Raw genomic sequence first — 18942 nt, 5'->3', positions numbered from 1 at the left:
CCTCTCGACCTCTTAAATTATCCTCGAATTTCATCTTCTTATCCTAACATATTTTCCTGAAGATAAAGGCATCCATCCATAAAGGCTATTCCAAACCTGTCTTCTGTCTTGACTTTACTCCTAGGTCAACCCTTCCAAGTACATATAAGTTGTCTTCACCCACTACAGAGAGACTTCAGTCCCAAGATGTACAACCCAGGATAGATGATCTCCCCAGCGCAGCCTCCTTTCACCATTCCTGGTTTTACCGTGTGGTCAACGGCACCACCACCCATCTGGACACTTACATCAGGATCCTCTGCCTTCATCTACTTCCCCCACTTCAATCACATCACAATTCTACTTGCTTCGCAAGTGTGGTCTCTCTTCCCTATTCCCACTTTCTTCATTCAGGCCCGCTTTATTTTCCTCTTTGTAGAAGACCAGGCTTCTCAATGATCTCTACTTCCTGTCTTCTGTTTCACCCATCTATGCTCACACATTTTCTAAGACAAAAACCTGATCATTAATTCAATCGTGTATTCTTTCACTCATTTACTCACTTGCTCTCTCACTTAATTACCTAATAACGTTGAATGAAAACCCACTGTGTGCTGAGCACAGATCATTTTATTTCTCTCTAAATTCCTTCCAAGGTGCCTTGACTCCTTTTAATTACCCTTGTGTCTCTGTACATTCTGAGTCCTCCCTGCCTCCACACATGCCTTGTTCCCTTGACAAGCCATTACATGCTCTTCATAACTCAGCTCAAATTTCTCCTCATTCATTCATTTATTCGTTCGCTCATTCAACTCTGTCCAGTGCTGGGGATAGAGCAGTAAATACAATTGATAAATCCCTGCTCTCACAGAACTTACATGAGGGAAACAGACAATAAATAATTGGACAAGATGATTGCAGATTGTCATAAGGGCTGAGAAAAAAAAGACAAAGTCAGGCAATAGGGAGAAAGAGAGAGAAAGAGTTGAGTTTGTGTGTGTGTGTGTGTGTGTGTGTGTGTGTATTTGTGTGTGTCTAGGGGGTACAGTTTTTTTTTTTAATTGAAGTATAGTTGATTTACAATGTTGTGTTAGTTTCAGGTGTACAGCAAAGTGATTCAGCTTTATATAATACATTTTTTTTAGATTCTTTTCCATTATCAGTTATTACAAGATATTGAATATAATTCCCTGTGCTATACAGTAGGCTCTTGTTGGTTATCCATTTTATATATAGTAGTGTGTGTATGTTAATGCCAAAGTCTTAATTTATCCTTCCCCTTGGGTTGTACAATTTTAAATAGGCTGATTGGTCAGAGAAATCTTTTCCGCATTTGAGCATTTCAGCATTTGAGCTGAGACCTGAATGAAGTGAGAGAGTGAGCCATGTCCATATCTGGAAGAAGAGCCTTAGGGGTCAGGGAACAGCCAGTGCTAGGGCTGAGGTGGAAGCAGGCCAGGGTGCTGGAGAAACAGCAAGGAGGTTGGAAGGTGGTCAGCGAAGGGCAGTTGAGTGAGTCCCTGTGATGGCAGCCTGATTTTGCACAGCAGAGTTGAGCGTTCATTTCTCTGTGGCTCAGATAGTTCTTGGTATTACATTGTGCTGTTACAACATGGCATATGGTTGTCTCTATTTATTTCTGTCTGTTTAATTGCTAATACTGCAAGCCCTCAAGGGTGGGGACCATTTTGTTCTCCTTTTTATACCCCCAAAGCCCATCCCTGTGCTTGGCAGGTGCTTGAAACTTTGCTGAATGAATGAATCAGAGGCCTTTAGATGCTTTCTTACTAGTGAGCCATCTGATTGGGTTTCTGGGTTCTTACTGACTGCTTTCAATACTTTTCTTTCATCATGTCACTCTCTTAGCACCTGGTATTGATCTTTCACTTGCTTTGGCTACTTTCCTCCTGGAAACTTGAATCACCGACATTCCTGCATTGATTTCCAGTCATGACTCTCCATTCCTCCCCAGGTTTCTTTGTCTTGCAATGATAAGTGTGCCTTGTGTGGGCAACACCAAGGAAGGGCTCTACATATTGGAGCTGTGGAAAGCTCACAGCAGGAGCACTAATAAATGAAGATAAATGTACAGAGTGGGGTCAGAATACAGAAGGACTTGCAAGTTGAATAAAGAAGAAAAATACAGGCAAGTGACTGTGATGATTTAGAAATGTCACCCTGAGATCGTACTTTAAGGTTTTATAAATACCTTAATATTTATTGTCATCACTTATTTTTTGTGCAAGAGTAAATAAACTTTAGCCCTTAGCTTATTTGCATATGACCAAAAGGTCATATATGCATATATTAGAATAGCATGCTTTCACAAGATGTCCGTTTCTGAAAGTAGGTGACATCTATAAAATGAGACATTGTATTTCTTTTTTTTTAGAACAGGAAGTTAGAGTTGCTTTTTTAAGGATAAAAATCTCAACAATTGTGAATACAGGTGACAATCATTAGCAAACCAAAGCCTCTAACTTGTTGAAATAGGTGTTGGCAAGAATGCAAGCAAAGTTCACAGATCATGAAATAACTCTAGCGCTCCTTATGTATAATCTACTTACTCTATTTCATACGTGATTTAATAACTTGGTTATCTATTTTTTTTCAGGTCATAGCCGATTAAACATAATAAATTATCTGGGCAGGAAGGTCGTAGAGGAAGTCACAGCAACAAAATGGATGGAAGGCACACAGGAGGCAGAAAGACATAAAGAAGCAGACATCAAGCCCTCAAAATGATAGCCATTTAGAGTCTCAAATGCAGGGCAAGCAAGGCAGTTACTCCTTGCGGCACCATCATACAGGTGCGTAACAGCTTTATCTGCAAGGTCAAGTCAAAAGGTTTTTAAAAAGTTGTTTGTTTGTTTTTTCAAACTTCATTTGGTGACAAAGCCTGACTTGACTTGTGCTTGTTTGCTAGCAAATCTAATCTGAGGGGCTATGAGGCTACTTATGAACTTAGTTCTAATTTGTGTGACTATGATTTGTTGCAGAAATAATGTGTTAATTACAGACCCTGCTGGGTTGCTATGAATACGTATGTGGTATAAGCATCACGTTACCTTCACAAGATGCAAATACCTGGTTGCAAGGGTTTGGATAAGGAATTGTGTACTTGTGTAGTACAACCCTTAATGTGCACGGTGATAACTACGGTTAGTAAGATAAACACTCTGCTTAATAAGAAAGTGTGGAAAATACTTTGAAAGCTTTGCATTAAAAAAAAGTGTTCATTAAAGGAAAGGAAAGTGTATTCGGAAAGCCAACATGCGTTTAGAGATTTCTGTGTGTGTGTGTGTGTGTGTGTGTGTGTGTGTGTCTGTGTGTGTGTATCCAAGTTCTTTAAGATGAAATTAGACTTGTAATCTGGGGGATATTTTTGCTGTTGTCTTGCCAAAACTTGGATTTAAGCACTGTTATCAGGAAAATTATCTTTAAGGTTGCTGGAGTTTTCTTGAGGCCAGGGCTATTGGAGTGAGAAAGCTAATGAGAGATGCGAATTTGCTTCTTAAAACCTTTAAATTTGTAAGAGGAGTTCTCTTTTGTTTTGTTTTATTTCCCTCCCACCTCCCCCACCCCAGGATTCTACTGTCAATGGAGAAGAAAATTGGGGTGCCCACTTAAGGAAACAGAGTCTGCATTTGCAATTCCAATGAGGTCCCCAAGGGGAATTGTTAAAATAGCCTGAGGGTTATTTTAGCTCAGTAAACCAAAGATACTTCAGACTTTAGGGATGGAAATTTTAAAACTCTAGCTGAATTCTAGACGGAGTAAAGAATTCAGAAACACAAAATTCACAAAACAGTACAATGTTAAATTTTCTCTGCCACAAAATAATACAGGTCCATGGTTAAAAATTCAAATATTATAGAAATACATTAACCGGAATAGTGAAAGGAACTCCTGCCTCCGTCATCTCTCTCTCTATAAAGGAAACTGTTAAAATATGGCTTGTGTTTCTCTAGCTGTTATTCTTTTTTTTACATAAATTTCATTCCTACTACAGAGTGTATTGCAACTCACCTTTCCCCTCACCCCACTTAACAACTATATATCTTGATTCCATCCAGGTTAGTGGTTAATAGTCTCATTCTTTTTCATCATGAGATAGAATTCCATGTTACGGCTTTACTGTAATTTAAAATTAACCAGTTTCTGAAGGTTTACTTTTCCCCATGGTTGTTTTATTTTTCTCCTTTGATTTTCATCTGCTTTCCTGGTTAGGCACAAGTAGAAAAATAAAAAGCTTAGATTTGATTAGAAAAAGCTGTAAATAGTGAGATAACTGTTTTCAAATGGCAAATTTCCAGTTCTGTGGAACGAGCAGTACAGTTATCTCAAAAAGATGAAACAAGCGATGTCTCTTCTGAATTTTAAAGAATATTCAGGTGTTACTAGTAAAGGAATGAGTAACTCTCAGGTGTGAGAATTAAGTTTTCCTCAGCTGTGCGGAGGCATTAGACTTTCTGGAGGAAATAAACCTTATTGTAAAAATAAACTTTCACGTTTAAAATTAGGGACAGAGTATCTGTGGTCCTGCTCGGAAAGGAGTGTTTTATGTACAGAGCTCACCAGACATTCAAAGGTCAGGGATAATAGGCGATGAGGCATTCCGATGACCTGTGTCCAGGTAAATAAGAGACCGGTAACTGGATCGCTTTCACCACAAATCAGAGTAACAGTTGCTCTGTCCCTCCTCTGTCATTGTATGCAATTCAACAATCTTTTCCTCCACAGAAGCAAGGAGTGTAATTAAGGTGAACACCTGTGACACACATTACAGTTTATCTATGAAGCCTCCCTGTTCCATTTCCCTTCCTGCCCCTCAGAAGTAACTACTATTCTTAATTTTATGATAAACATTCCTTTGTTTACATACTAGTTTTAGCAAATATATATGTGTTCCTAAATAATATATCATTTAGTTTTGCTTGTTCCTGAGCTTTGTAAAAAGGGCAACTTACTGCGCATAATTTTCTGTGATATTAGAAACTTTATGTTTCTAAGAGTAATTTATTCTGCTGAATGTGGTGGTTGCTTCCTCACATTCACTGCTATAGACTATTTCATGATCTGACTATATCAAAATTTATTTTTCTTTTTTTTTCAGTTCGAAGTATTTTTAAATTTTCATTCATGATTTCCTCTTTGATCCATGGTTATTTGGAAGTCTGTTTCTAAATCCCACTTATTTAAGTGAATCTTTAGAAATTAAAAGGTTCTGTTATTTAAATTTAAAGTTAAATCTTAGCAAAAATAATTAGTCTGAAATATATTTCTAAATCTATTGCCTTGCAAGCAGAGATTACAAGGTCTTGATCAGGGATCAACAAACCCAGCCACCACCTGTTTTTCTACAGCTTGTGAGCTAAGAATGGTTGGCACGTTTTAAATGGTTGAAAAACACAAATATTTTGAGGTATGTATAAACTAAATAAAATTCAAATTCAGAGTGCCTAAATAAAGTTTTATTGAAATACAGCTATGGTCATTTGCTTAATTACAATCCTTGTTCCTGCAGGAGGAGAAGATAATTGAATTGCATAAGCATATTGACTAGGACAGCTTTCAAGTTACAGGGGCAGACTCGAGTGGTTGCAATAGAGACCACTGACCTGCAAAGCTAAGGTATTTACTATCTGGTGCTTTACAGAAAAAGTTTTTCAACCCTCGGTCTAAATAATCCAAATTCTTTGAAATACGTTAAGGTACGCTGGTGAATTTATGTAAATATTTCTTACGGGTTTGATGAGAATGTGTATTCTCTTATTGCTGTATGTCGACACTGTAATCTCTAAATATTGTATACCTATATATCTATATCTATCTATGTACATGGAGTTGTCAATAACTTATCAATAGGTGAGAGAGTATTGAAGTAGCCCCACCATAATGGTGGATTTATCAATTTCTCCTTGTAGATTTGATCATTATGTGGTGCCCTTTCTATCCCCAATAATGCTTTTTTATCTTAAAGTCCATTGTGATTGTGTGATTTTAATGTAGCTACACCAGTCTTCTTTTCATTATTATATACCTGATAATATCTTATGGTTTCCTTGTCCTTATGTTTGTAAATAGCATATAGCTATGTTTTTAAAAACTACTTTGACTCTGTCTTTTAGCTGTAGAGTTTAATCCATTTATGTTGTGATTACTTACATATTTGAATGTTTTCCCCTTTGGTCTTACCTTTCTATTTTCTATTTGGCCCTCTTTTTCTACACTTCTTTCTTGTATTTTTAAAATTTTTCTTTGCACAGGGTAGATAGGTGGAGATACTGTTATGTTTATTTGTTTATTTCTTATTTCTTATTGCCTTTCTCTTCCTCTACTGTTTTGGAATTTCTGCATTCTGTGTCTATTCTTTCAGAGTCTTTAAGATACTGTAGAACATAACCACCAAAGCCATGTTCTCTGGAGCTGAGCTGTTTGAGTTCAAATTCCAACTTCATCACACAGTAGTTGTTAGATGACTTATGGCTCATGTTTTTGTGTCTTTTATTTTCCCTCATGTATAAAATGGAGACTGTCAGAAGATTGTTGTAAGAATGTAAATGAGTTGATACATATACAGCATTTAAACATTGTAAATATCATATGGGTAGTTTCTCTTGAAATTCTATCTTGAATGCTTTTCTTACAGACATTTAAAATTAATACTTTAACCCCCTCAAAACAATACAAGGACCGCAGAACAGTTTGACGCTGATCATCCTCCAGCTGATTTATGTTATTGCCCAATATTTTAATTGTGTTTTTTAACCCCACAAATTTGACATTATTATTATTATTATTTACAGACCAATTTTCTTTAGATTACCCCAAATGTTTATCAATTTATTTGCTCACCATTTTTTCCTTGCATCTCAGGATTTCTTATTGGGTCACTTCCTTCATCCAAAGGTGTGCTTTAGGAGTTCGTCTAGTGAAGGTGGTAAAAAGCAAAGCTTTTATTTTTCGAAAAATGTCTTATTTCCGTTTTTGTTCTGGAAATATAACTTTTCTGGACACAAAATTATAGGTTAACAGTTATTTTTTTTCAACATTTAGAAGATATTCTAGTGTCTTCTGGCTGCCATTATTGCTGTTGAAAATTCTTTGGTCTACTTGTTTTTCTTCTCTCAGTGCTTTTATTTTTTGGGGTGGGGGTACGCGGGCCTCTCACTGCTGTGGCCTCTCCCTTTGCGGAGCACAGGCTCCAGACGCGCAGGCCCAGCGGCCATGGCTCACGGGCCCAGCCGCTCCGCGACATGTGAGGCTCCAGACGCGCAGGCCCAGCGGCCATGGCTCACGGGCCCAGCCGCTCCGCGGCATGTGGGACCTTCCCGGACCGGGGCACAAACCCGCGTCCCCTGCATTGGCAGGCGGACTCTCAACCACTGTGCCACCAGGGAAGCCCCTCGCAATGCTTTTAATATGGCCTTTTCCTCTGGTGTTTTGCAATTTCATTCTCGTGTATCTTGGTTTGGTTTTCTTTTCATGTATATTATTTGATACATGTATATGTTGTTCTTTCTCTTTCTGGTTTTCTTTTTAGGTATTCTACTTGATACGTGTATATGCCAGTACTTCCTCTCTTGGTGGATTCATGTCTTATATTAATCTTGAAACACTGTCAGCTATATACTATAACCTATATCTAATCTAAGAGAGTATAAACAGTCTCTTCACCTCTAGCCTCTAACCTATTCTTTTTGGTGTCTCATTCTGGGATTCTGATTAGATAAATGTTACAGCTTCACATTCTATCTTCCATAACTCTTTTTTTAAAAAAAATAAATTTATTTATTTATTTTTGGCTGTGTTGGGTCTTGGTTGCTGTGCGCGGGCTTTCTCTAGTTGCAGCGAGCGGGGGCTACTTTTCATTGCGGTGCGGTGCGGTGCATGGGCTTCTCATTGCGGTGGCTTCTCTTGTTGCGGAGCACGGGCTCTAGGCACGTGGGCTCAGTAGTTGTGGCTCGTGGGCTCTAGAGCACAGGCTCAGTAGTTGTGGCGCACGGGCTTAGTTGCTCTGCAGCATGTGGGATCTTCCTGGACCAGGGTTGGAACCCGTGTACCCTGCAATGGCAGGCGGATTCTTAACCACTGTGCCACCAGGGAAGTCCCCCAAATGTGATTTTATCCTCGTGAATATTCCACGTGAGCTTGAGAAGAATGTGTATTCTGCTGTTGTTGGATGAAGTAGTCTATAGATGTCAATTATATCCAGTTAATAGATGGTGTTGTTGATTTCAACTATGTCCTTACTGATTTTCTACTTATACTGGATCTACCCATTTCTGACAGAGGGGTGTTGTCATTTACTTGTTTTTGACTCATAAAGTTCCTTGTAGATAAGTAGGGGTTACACTTGGAAAGACTCTTTGTTAAAAATATTTCACTTCCCTTCATGCTTCAGAATTTTCACACGTCTACTTATATGGTATATAACAAATAAAGCATTTTCACATTCAAAGAATAAGCAAAAGTGAATTTGCTACACCCAAATAGATGTAAAGAACCATAACAAACAAGAAATATAGATATCAATTACAAGATAAGAAGCAAGCTCAAGCAGTTTCTAAAGTGGGAGCAAAAATAATAATCCAGCAATTTGGCCCGTTTCTTCAGCAAGGCTAAATAAGAATGTCAGCTGTAGCCAAAATGAACTTAAGCATATCTCGACTTCAAGATATGCTTAAAATATTTAGATTAGGTCATAAAAATAGTAATATTCTTAACTACAGTAAACATTATCTAACTTATCCATAGGTATATTTTGCATTACTTGGCTTTAAGACTGCCTACAAAGATAAACACAGCAGTCCCTAAATGATACTCACACATCATACTGAGGGATTGGAGTAGAGAGCATGTTTGAAAAATACATTTGATTCTTGGGAAGTTTACATATAGTTCTCAGTCTTCAGGTTACATTTAGCCAACATTATTTCTTCATATTTTCTGTATTTAGCCTTTACACCCAGCTATAGATTTTACCTGTTTCTCAAGTTTTGCTAGTGTATTTTGTATTTGGGAGACCCCATTCACTCCATGTATCTACCTTCATTCTGTTCTACATCATTGTCATCTCCCATACCAACATTAGCAAATGAAACCTTCAAGAAGGAAAAACTTGTAGAAGGCAGCACAATAAACAGGGGAGTTGGACATCAATTCTCAGCAAAAGCGTAAAAAGATTAACATTGGTTCTAAACACTTTGAAAAGTAATGGAGATCATTGATACCAAAACTCGTTCATTTTTCAAAAGGTCCTGTTTATTTCTTTTAAAGAGTTACTTGAACTTGTAGATTTAGGAATGCTAGAGACAGTGAATTTTCATTTCAGCAGAGCATGTAGAAAATCTTTTATGAAATCCTTGTTGGTTATAGCACTGTTGCATGAACTAAAGTGCTTGATCTTGAAAAGTATTGGTTCATAAATGATTATTATCTCAGAGATCATTTTTTGGTGGTGGGCTGCAAGGCTCTTTTGTAAGCCTGTTTTATGTAAGTGTTTTTTTTTTTTTAACTAGACTTATGTGGAAACAAAGAAGGCATGTTCATTAAATTTACAGATGTTATAAATTAAAAGTGATCGCTAATAATAACATTTTAAAATCTGAAATTATGTCCTAAAACAAACAAGATGAAATTTAATATGGTTTAAAGGTAAAAATTAGGTTTAAACATTAAATTATGGAAGTACAGACTATGTAAGGTGAAAGATATGGTTTAATTGTAGTCTATGTGAAATTGACTTGGATAGTTGATCTGACTCTGTAATATGCTTGCTAAAAAACCTAATGCAAGTTTGGGATGCATTATGGTCAGGGTATGCTTGGATCAAAGAGGCTGATCCCTGTGTGACTCGGTTCTCAGCCCACTGTATTTGAATGTTGTGTTCTCTTCTGAGTGTACAATTTAAGGAGAAAAGTGAAAAATCAAAGCACATTCAAAGCAGGGTATGGAATGTGGTTATGAGGGCTCACCATTGCATTTGAAGAACAATGAAAGTTTCTAGAGATTTTGAAGAAGAGGAAAATATGAGATCTGGTAGTTACTTAATAGTTGGTTCAAATAGTTCAAGGCTTGCAATGTCTATAAGAAATGAGATTAATTTTGTGTGGCTCTTTGGGGCAGAACCAGCACCAGTGGTGTAAGTTAAGGGAAGTTGATTTGATGTTCACAAATAGAATGACACAAACTTTAGAGTTAAGCAACCCTGGATTTTAATTCTGGCGTCAGCATTGGCTTTGGCAAAAGCAGTGAAACTTCTGAGCTTCATTTTCCTGCTAAATAGGTATAACAAGGCTCATCTCATTTTAAGGATTAGAAATAATAATATAAAAATGGCTTAGTTCCTGGCATAGGTACTCAATGAAAAATTATAATTATACATAATATTGATAAAAATAGAGAATTCCAACAATGGAAAAGTTTAAGGGGTTGATGATGTAGTGGAAACACTGGAGAGAGGATTTCTACTTAAGATAGCAGACTAAGGTCTGTTCCAACTTTTAGGATAATGGTTTTCTTTCCCATCTTGGTTTGAAATCTCTTTCCCCTGACTGTGCGTCTCCCTTGCTTCACAAAACAAGCAGGTCCAATCTACTTTAACCAAGTTTATTTTATAGACTTTCGTTGATTTCTGAGAGTCAAGTGACCTTAAAGAAGTTAGAAAGGAGGGGGTCATAGCTATGACAAAGCTGGAGTTTCAAGAAGAAGCAAATGCAATGTCACAGATGGAAGGACTTCTCACTTAGTGGTTCCGGGGGCTGCTGGGGGGAGAAGAAGGTTATAAAGGTTGGTTAGGTCACGAGAGGCATTATGTGAAAGAAGCCTCCAGTACTTCAAACCACATCAGGCTCTTGGCAAGAGCTACGAGAAAAATAGGATCCAAGGCAGGCGTGCGATGCGGGCGATGCGGGTCTGGGCTTGCTGCTTGCAGCCAAGGACAGGTTTGGAGACTCCCCGGGACGGAATGGAGGCCCTTGGGTGCCACCAGTTTACGGCATGAGTTGAGGAGATTAAGAAAAAAAAAAAAAAAGGAAGCTACAAAAGGGGAAAAATAGGTGGGAGGGTCCCAGCAGGAAGACCAAGGCTGGAGGATCTTTGGGTGCCGCATGTTAACTGCCCGCAGGTTAGTGGCCACGAATTGCACACTAAGACCCGGGGCGCTGTAACTGGCACGCTCCCTCCGCCGGGAGCATCCACTCTTGCCCGGGGCAAACCTCTCCTCGCGCTCTACTCCTTCTCACGCCTCCCAGCTGCTAGTGGGTCCTGCTAGGGCACTTCTGGAAACCCGTCGGCGGCTCAGAACTTCGGTCCGACTTTGATCGCGGCCTTGATAACTCGGCGCGTTGCCCTGCCCTCTCTCCTACCTTCCCTCTCCCGCCCACACGGCCCCGCCGGCCAGTTCTCCTCCAGCGCTGCGGTCGACCAGATGCTCCGCTCCTCGGCTGCCGCCAAGACCCGGAGAGCGGAGCGACTCCCGGCCGCGCGGCGCGCGCTCGCTCTCCGAGATGTACTGGGCATGCGCGGCGCGCGGCGCCGGCTTGGGCGAGCGGGTGAGCTGGCGGGCAGCTCCAGAGTTCCCCGGCGGCGGCGGCGGCGGCGGCGGCGGCGGCGGGCCAGGCGTTCTAGCCGAGCGCGAGGCCGGCGCTGAGCTCGCCCCGGAGACCGCGTCTCCTCGGCCGGGCGCAGACGGCGGCTGGGCGGCTCGCGGAGGATTGGGAGGGCGCGGTCCGGGTCGGGGGCTTTCTCCCGGCCGCCTCCCGCCGGGTGTGGGTTCGAGGCGCCTCCAGGGAAGCCACGGCCCCGAGGGCAGATCCAAGGTAAGAGCCCCTCGGCGAAGGGCGCCCGCTGGGGTCCGGCGGCTCGGACTCTCCCTCGATTTTCAAAATCCTCCTTTGTGTGCCGGGATGGAGTGGTGCCAGGCGCCGCGTCCGCCTTCATTCACTTTGACTGCTTTCAACTGGTGTCGGGAGCCAGGTGTGCGAGGGCGCTGCCGCCGAAGTGCGTTCGCGGGCGGGTCCCGGGGCGCCCGGAGCCAGTGCCGACCCTCGGTCGCCCGCCGCGCCCGGGGCTCCTGCACGGTGGGCAGAGAAGATGCACACCACCGTCCTTGTCATATTTCCCGGTAACCTGAGCTTCCGCAGATACACCTGCGCTTCTCTGGTCGGTGGGGCGACTCCAGAACGAGTATTCTTCTCCTGGCTTGTCTTAGACTTGGGGTTTCGAGAGCTACCCTCCCCACCCCCAAATGGGGGGGGGTTCTTTTCCAATTGACACTTTGCGCCAAGGTCCCACCGTCGGATACCCCCTCAGATTTCGAGAGAGCTTGTTGTTTGTGCATAGTTGTCCCTCTTAATTCCTGGTGACTTTCCTTTCGTAGCGGGCTCCACTCCTCTCACTCACCGTTTTACTTTTGGGGAGACAGCCCTTCTGGTGACTTTGTCAGTGAATACGTTTGGAGTGGATTTCCAAGACCCTGCCCGCTCCTTCTATGCTCTCACTTTCTACTTTCCTTTCAAGGACTACCTGTATGCAGAATCTTGGCATGGATTGTTCCCTCCCTCTGCACTGTTTCTCAAATCCTTCTTTCCCCGTAGTACCCGTTGCATCGCTGGACTCTCTTTGGGGGTAGGATGCTGTATTAGATATTAGGTATTGAAATCCATAGACGTCAAGAGCGGTAGAGCATTAGGAATTGGAATCCACGTTTACAAAACATATTTCAGTGACATGTATTCTTTAATTTTTAAGGTTTCAGTTCTCGCCTCAGATAATAAGAGGAATAGCTAATGTTTTAAGAGTTCAGATAAAACTTGGTTTCAGAGGCATGTGACTAGTTTGATTTTGGCTTTATTTTTTGGGAAGATAGAAGAATTAGGATTCCCAGAAGACTTCTTTATATACATATATCAAAGTAACTGTGTTGTGTATTGCTTCTAATTTATTTCCATTGAAAGGATATCATTCTTCTACAGCGACTTGGGTTTTGGGAAGTGTGAACTAGTAATTTAGATCCTGTGATCATTGAAAATTAAAGTCAATGTCATCCTTTCTCACCTAGTATAGATTTTCTAGGAATTGGAGTTTTCCGGACATATTACTTTAGTTCTTTCTTAAGTTGCTGGTGTGGAAAATTTTTGGTCATGGGTTCACATTTTTAATTACCAATTTGAAAAATAACCCACTTTATAGACTTGCCACGTAAAGGGTAAGGTAGAATGTATCACAAATGTAATAACATTTTATAGAATGCTTTTAGTGCAGAATTCAGAGATTAATACTTTTAAAAATTCCCCAAGTCATTCTCTTCACAGCAGAAAAAAAGAAAAGAAGGAAAGATCACTTGCTTTTAATTCCACTGTTGTGAGATAACCACTGTTCACAATATTTGAAACATTCTCTTTGTAATCTTTTTTTTCTCTCACTTTCCAGTGTCATTGACTATCATTATATAGTAATTTTCAGCCTTTTATTAATACCAGGGGAATACTTTAAGTTGTATTCAGAGTGAAGATTCTCAAAATGGTTTATTCTTATTTGTTCCCTATTGGGAATCTAATGCTGAATTTTGACCACTTTGCTTGCTTCTGATCAAATGTAAAGATTTCATTTTGTTTTTATCTCTAGCTTTTCCTGCTTTCAATTTTTAAATCTACGCTGATACTTTTTAGTTTGCTAGACTTTGCCTGTTTTGGATGCTGTTCACAGTTTTGAGGAGTACTGGTCAGGTATTTTGTTGAATGCCCTCTATAGACATTCCTCTAATATTGTTCACCTCATCAGACTGAGGTTTTGGGTTTTGAGGAGAAGATCACAGAGGTAAAGTGCTACTTTTTTTTTTTTTTTTTTTTTTGGTACGCGGGCCTCTCACTGCTGTGGCCTCTCCCGTTGCGGAGCACAGGCTCCGGACGCGCAGGCCCAGCAGCCATGGTTCGCGGGCCCAGCCGCTCCGCGGCATGTGGGATCTTCCCGGACCGGGGCACGAACCTGCGTCCCCCGCATCGGCAGGCGGACTCCCAACCACTGCGCCACCAGGGAAGCCCTAAAGTGCTACTTTTATCACATAATATAAAGGGTCTATACTATCCAACATGATTTATCAATGTTGATATTTATCTTGATCACCTGGCTGCAGTAGTATTAGTTTTCTGCACTGAAAACTTACTCTTTTTCTTTCTTTTAATGCTTTTTCTTAGAAGGAAGTCACTGTGAACAGCCCATACTTAAGGAGTGGAGAGTTACGCTTCTCCTCCTTGAGGGTGGAATATTTATATACGTTTTTGGGAATTCTTTTGAATGGCAGATTTGTCTTTTTTCCCCATTTATTAATTTACTCAATCATTTGCTTATATGGGTCTGGCCTCCTGGATATACATTTATACTTTGGGTTATAATCCAATACTACTTTATTTTGTTCCTCAAATTGTTTCAGCTTTGGCTATTGGGAGCTCTTTCAGTTGGTTCCTGTCCTCCTTTGACATATCTCCATTAATGTAAGTTTTTTAAAAGATCACTTCCTTACTTTCTAGCATTAAAAGATGCTCCAGGATTATCTTGTATATTTCCATTTCCTGCCCCAGCCCTAGAGTCATCCAGAAAGAATCTGGTTCATCTTCTTGGGAAATGGTGTTGGAAGCCAAGAAAGATCTGGCTGGGTTCTAGGTATTCTTGTTGCTACTGAGGTGTCATTACTTCTAGGCCCTCTCATCTGACAGCAGGAAATACATATGTGTGTATACAAACCCCTGTATGTACTCTTACAGGGGTACATGTTTCTCTTTGTAACCACGTGTATCTATTTTAAGGTAAATATGAGTTCATACCGTTGTCTCTTACTCTACCTAATCCATTACCACCTATAGCATCCTGGATTCCTCCCCTTGCTTATCTGTAAACTCATTCTAATAGGGAGAAGAAACCTGGCTTCCACCACCCGCCATCCATTTACTTAATTGTTCAAACCCATTATATGTGTATAGTGGTATCAAAATTGTTAACCTGTACTCCTTTCACAAAGAGGGGGAAGAGCTTTATCAACTAGAGTACATTGCTTATGTGCAGTACATTTCATAGATTTTTAGATTATATAGATTTTTAGACTTTATAGATTCCAGTTAGTCTTACAGATTCTATTCCTTTTCCTCCTATTCCTTTCATGAGGTTGTTGGACACGTGTATGATACAGGTAGATACTGTTGTCACAATCTACATTCTATTTTGGGATCCCCAGACCTTCTACATGATTTTTTAAAAATTTGCGTATATTGTTTCACTCTTTGTCCTGTGACATTCTTGACAAATGATCAATTTCATGTATCTATTACCATACAGAATAATTTCAGCAGATTATTAAATCTTCTGTAATTCACATATCACTCCCTTAACCCCCTTCCCCCGGCAACCCCTGATTTTTTTACGGTCTCTATAGTTTTGCCTTTTCTGGACATCATATAATTAGAATCATATAGCCTTCTCTGATAGGCTTCTTTCACTTAGCAATGTGCATTGAAGGTTCATTCATGTTTTCTTGTAGCTTGATAGCTCATTTCTTTTTATCATGTAATAATATTGCATTGTATGGATGTATCACAGTTTGTGTATCTATTCATCTGTTGAAGGATATCTTCCTTACCTCTGGTTTTTGGCCACTATGAGTAAAGCTGCAATGAAAATTCATGGGTAAATTTTTATATGGACATAAGTTTCCAGATCAGTTGGGTAAATACCTAGGAACATGATTGCTGGATCATATGATAAGATTCTGGTTAGCTTTGTAACATATTGCCAATCTGTTTTCCAGAGTGGCTGTACCATTTTGCATTCCCACCAACAGTGAATGCAAGCTCCTGTTGCTCCTCATCCTTGCCAATATTTGGTATTGTCAGTTTTTTGGATTTTATCCATTCTAATAAGTATATAGTAATATCTCATTGCTTTAATTTGCCCTTTCCATAATGACATTTAATGTTAACCATCTTTTCATATGCTATTTTCCATTTCTTTGGTGAGATGTCTGTTCTGAACTTTTGCCCATTTTTAATAGGGTTGTCTGTTTTCCTATTTTTGAGTTCTGAGAATTCTTTATATATTTTTGGTACAAGCACTTTATCAGATATTTGTTTTGCAAATATATTTTTCCAGTCTGGCTTGTCTTTTCTTTCTCTCTTTTTTTAAAAATTAATTAATTAATTTATTTATTTTTGGCTGCATTGGGTCTTCGTTGCTGCGCGCGAGCTTCCTCCAGTTGTTGCGAGAAAGGGGGCTACTCTGCGTTGCGGTGCGCGGGCTTCTTATTGCGGTGGCTTCTCTTGTTGTGGAGCACGGGCTCTAGGCACGCGGGCCTCAGCAGTTGTGGCTCGCGGGCTCAGTAGCTGTGCCTTGTGGGCTCTAGAGCGCAGGCTCAGCAGCTGTGGCGCACGGGCCCAGTTGCTCCACCTCGTGTGGGATCTTCCCAGACCAGGGCTCGAACCCGTGTTCCCTGCACTGGCAGGCGGATTCCCAACCACTGCGCCACCAGGGAAGCCCTGTCTTTTTGTTCTCTTAACAGTGTCTTTACACAGCAAATGTTTTTAATTTTAATAAAGGCCAACTTATCAATTCATGGATAAGCTTTTGATGCTGTATTTAAAAACTCATTTTCAGACTCTAGACCACCTAGATTTTATCTTGCTTTCCTGCCCCTAGAAGTTTTTTAGTTTTACATTTATATCTGTGACCCATTTGAGTTATTTTTTGTGAAAAGTGTACAAAAAGACACTTTTCACTTTTTGTGAAAAGGTAAGTGTCTAGATTCATTTTTTTGTCCATGGACTTTGAGTTGTACCCGTAGCAAATTAATGTGATTTTTAAGTCAAGTAGATTATATATTAGGTTTAGGATGGAAAGGAAAGTGTTTTTATTTGATTTTTTTTTTAGATGTTTTGTGAAATTGCTTAAAAGAAACAGTTGAGAAATGATTTGGAAACCAAAATGTAATACTGCATAGACTATATGCTGAGATTGATTCCTGGACATCGTATATAATTCATTTCCTTCTTCCTCACTAAATCAGAGATTCTTCTTTGTGGAAAATAGAATTGTTAATACAGAGTAACATATGTCAATTATTTTAGATCTAATCGTAGAAATAATTAACAAAGCTTTATTTTTCACAGAAAAGATCTGAAATAAGAGATTTGCAGTGTGAATGCCAAGAAGAGGCACATGATATACACACCATATAGAAACTTGAGACTTAACTGGTTTTGAATCTTATCCCATACCACTCCTCTTGCCTTTTTTCAAGTGGCTCTTTTTCAAGTACCTTTCTTTCGGTCAACACTTTGTGTTGTTGATATTGGGGCCAGAAGTATTGTTAAATTACAATTAGAACCAATACCCTTCAGGAAGCATCTAGAGAGATCAGACATATAAAACTAGCATCTTTGGTATGGGAGGCATTACATACATTATCTCTTTTAACTCTTACAAGAGCTCTTTAAGGCAGGTCCCCTTATTTGCATATTACAGGTAAGAAATAGGCTCAGAAAGATAAAATGACTTGTCTATGGTCCACATGGGGAGAGAGGGACAGAGTTGGGATGGAAATCCTGATCTTTCTGACTCCAAAACCCATGTTCTTTTTGCTTTGCTGTGCTATCTCTAGTAAATGAAAAAGTGCTAGGATAGTATTAATATGTCTTTGATTTTATTCTTTTCTTTAACCCTGTACACTACTTAAATGACTACTGATCTAATCGAGAATGGCTCAGAAGATTGTGTTTTTGAGATCCATGGAGATTCTTTTAGCTTTTTTTTTCTGTTGACTGATCTACATCCCACTGACCCAGAGGTATGAGGTATTGGAACATGTTTATAAAGAATGGAGTTCCTTTAAAGAGAGGAAGCTGTGGAGGATTAGGAAAAATAGAACAAGCAATGGTAGCATTAGCTAGTTGTTTATCCCTTTGCCTCTCTGAATTATAGGTTTCCTGAGGGCAGGGAATTGAGTCTCAATGATCTTTAAGCACAGCACATCACATGTGCTATGCACTCACAAACTGTTTGCTGGATGAAATCAGCACTAAATATACTTTTTACAGAAGTTTGTTTAGAATGTTTAGAAGGGGATGAATTTTTCTTCACACAGGAAGTTGAACGTAATTACAATTCATTTATTCATTCATTCATCATTTATTGAGCATTTGTTGAGTATCTGTTCTGTGCCAGACACTGGAAACACAGAGGCGAATAAGACAGGATCTCTGCTTTCTGTGATCAGGGAACCCAGAGAATACAGGCAACCAGACAACCATTTCAGTAGAGTGTGGAGCTTAATGGAGTATGTATTAAACAAACAAGTAAGCAATGGACTTTGCAATCAGAGAGACCTTCTCTGCCTTAGTTTTCTTATCTACGAAGTGGAAACAATAGCAGTACCTACTTGACACAGTTTTTGGGAGTAGGTTAAGTGAACAAGAGAAAAAAATGTTCACGTTTATCTTTATATCTCAGTGCATAGGAGAAGGGAGAGAGGCTCACGGTGATTGAGGCAGTCAGAAAAGTCTTTACTGGGGATGTGACCCTTGACTATTTTTAAAATAAATTTATTTATGTATTTACTTTTGGCTGCTTTGGGTCTTCGTTGCTGCACGCGGGCTTTCTCTAGTTGCAGTGAGCGGGGGCTACTTTTCGTTGCGGTGCGCGGGCTTCTCATTGCGGTGGCTTCTCTTATTGTGGAGCACGGGCTCCAGGCGTGCGGGCTTCAGTAGTTGTGGCTCGCAGGCTCAGTAGTTGTGGTGCACGGGCTTAGTTGCTCCTTAGCATGTGGCATCTTCCCGGACCAGGGATCAAACCAGTGTCCCCTGCATTGGCAGCCGGATTCTCAACCACTGCACCACCAGGGAAGCCCTGACCCTTGACTTTTATAGGATAAATTTTTGAGGTCAAGAATGAGTATGAGGTGGGACTCCAGGGCAT

General features: G+C 40.1%; 1 protein-coding gene and 1 long non-coding RNA gene across 3 annotated transcripts in view; both read left to right on the top strand.

The window, feature by feature from the left end:
* The first annotated feature begins 2603 nt into the window (after positions 1–2603).
* Positions 2604–5699, top strand: LOC114486394 (uncharacterized). Its single transcript, XR_003680036.1, has 3 exons — positions 2604–2789; positions 5288–5404; positions 5507–5699. It is a non-coding gene; the product is annotated as an uncharacterized lncRNA (long non-coding RNA).
* Positions 5700–11601: 5902 nt separating this feature from the next.
* Positions 11602–18942, top strand: part of EPS8 (EGFR pathway substrate 8, signaling adaptor) — a 199143-nt gene continuing 191802 nt past the window's right edge. For both annotated transcript variants that reach the window (XM_028491054.2, XM_055085492.1), the window contains exon 1: positions 11602–11804. The gene's annotated coding sequence lies outside the window, so the exon portion shown is untranslated. The remainder of the gene's footprint in view (positions 11805–18942) is intronic.

Source organism: Physeter macrocephalus, chromosome 6 (genome assembly GCF_002837175.3).
Source record: "Physeter macrocephalus isolate SW-GA chromosome 6, ASM283717v5, whole genome shotgun sequence".
Taxonomy (NCBI): Eukaryota; Metazoa; Chordata; class Mammalia; order Artiodactyla; family Physeteridae; genus Physeter; species Physeter macrocephalus.
This window is presented reverse-complemented; position numbering and strand designations above follow the sequence as displayed.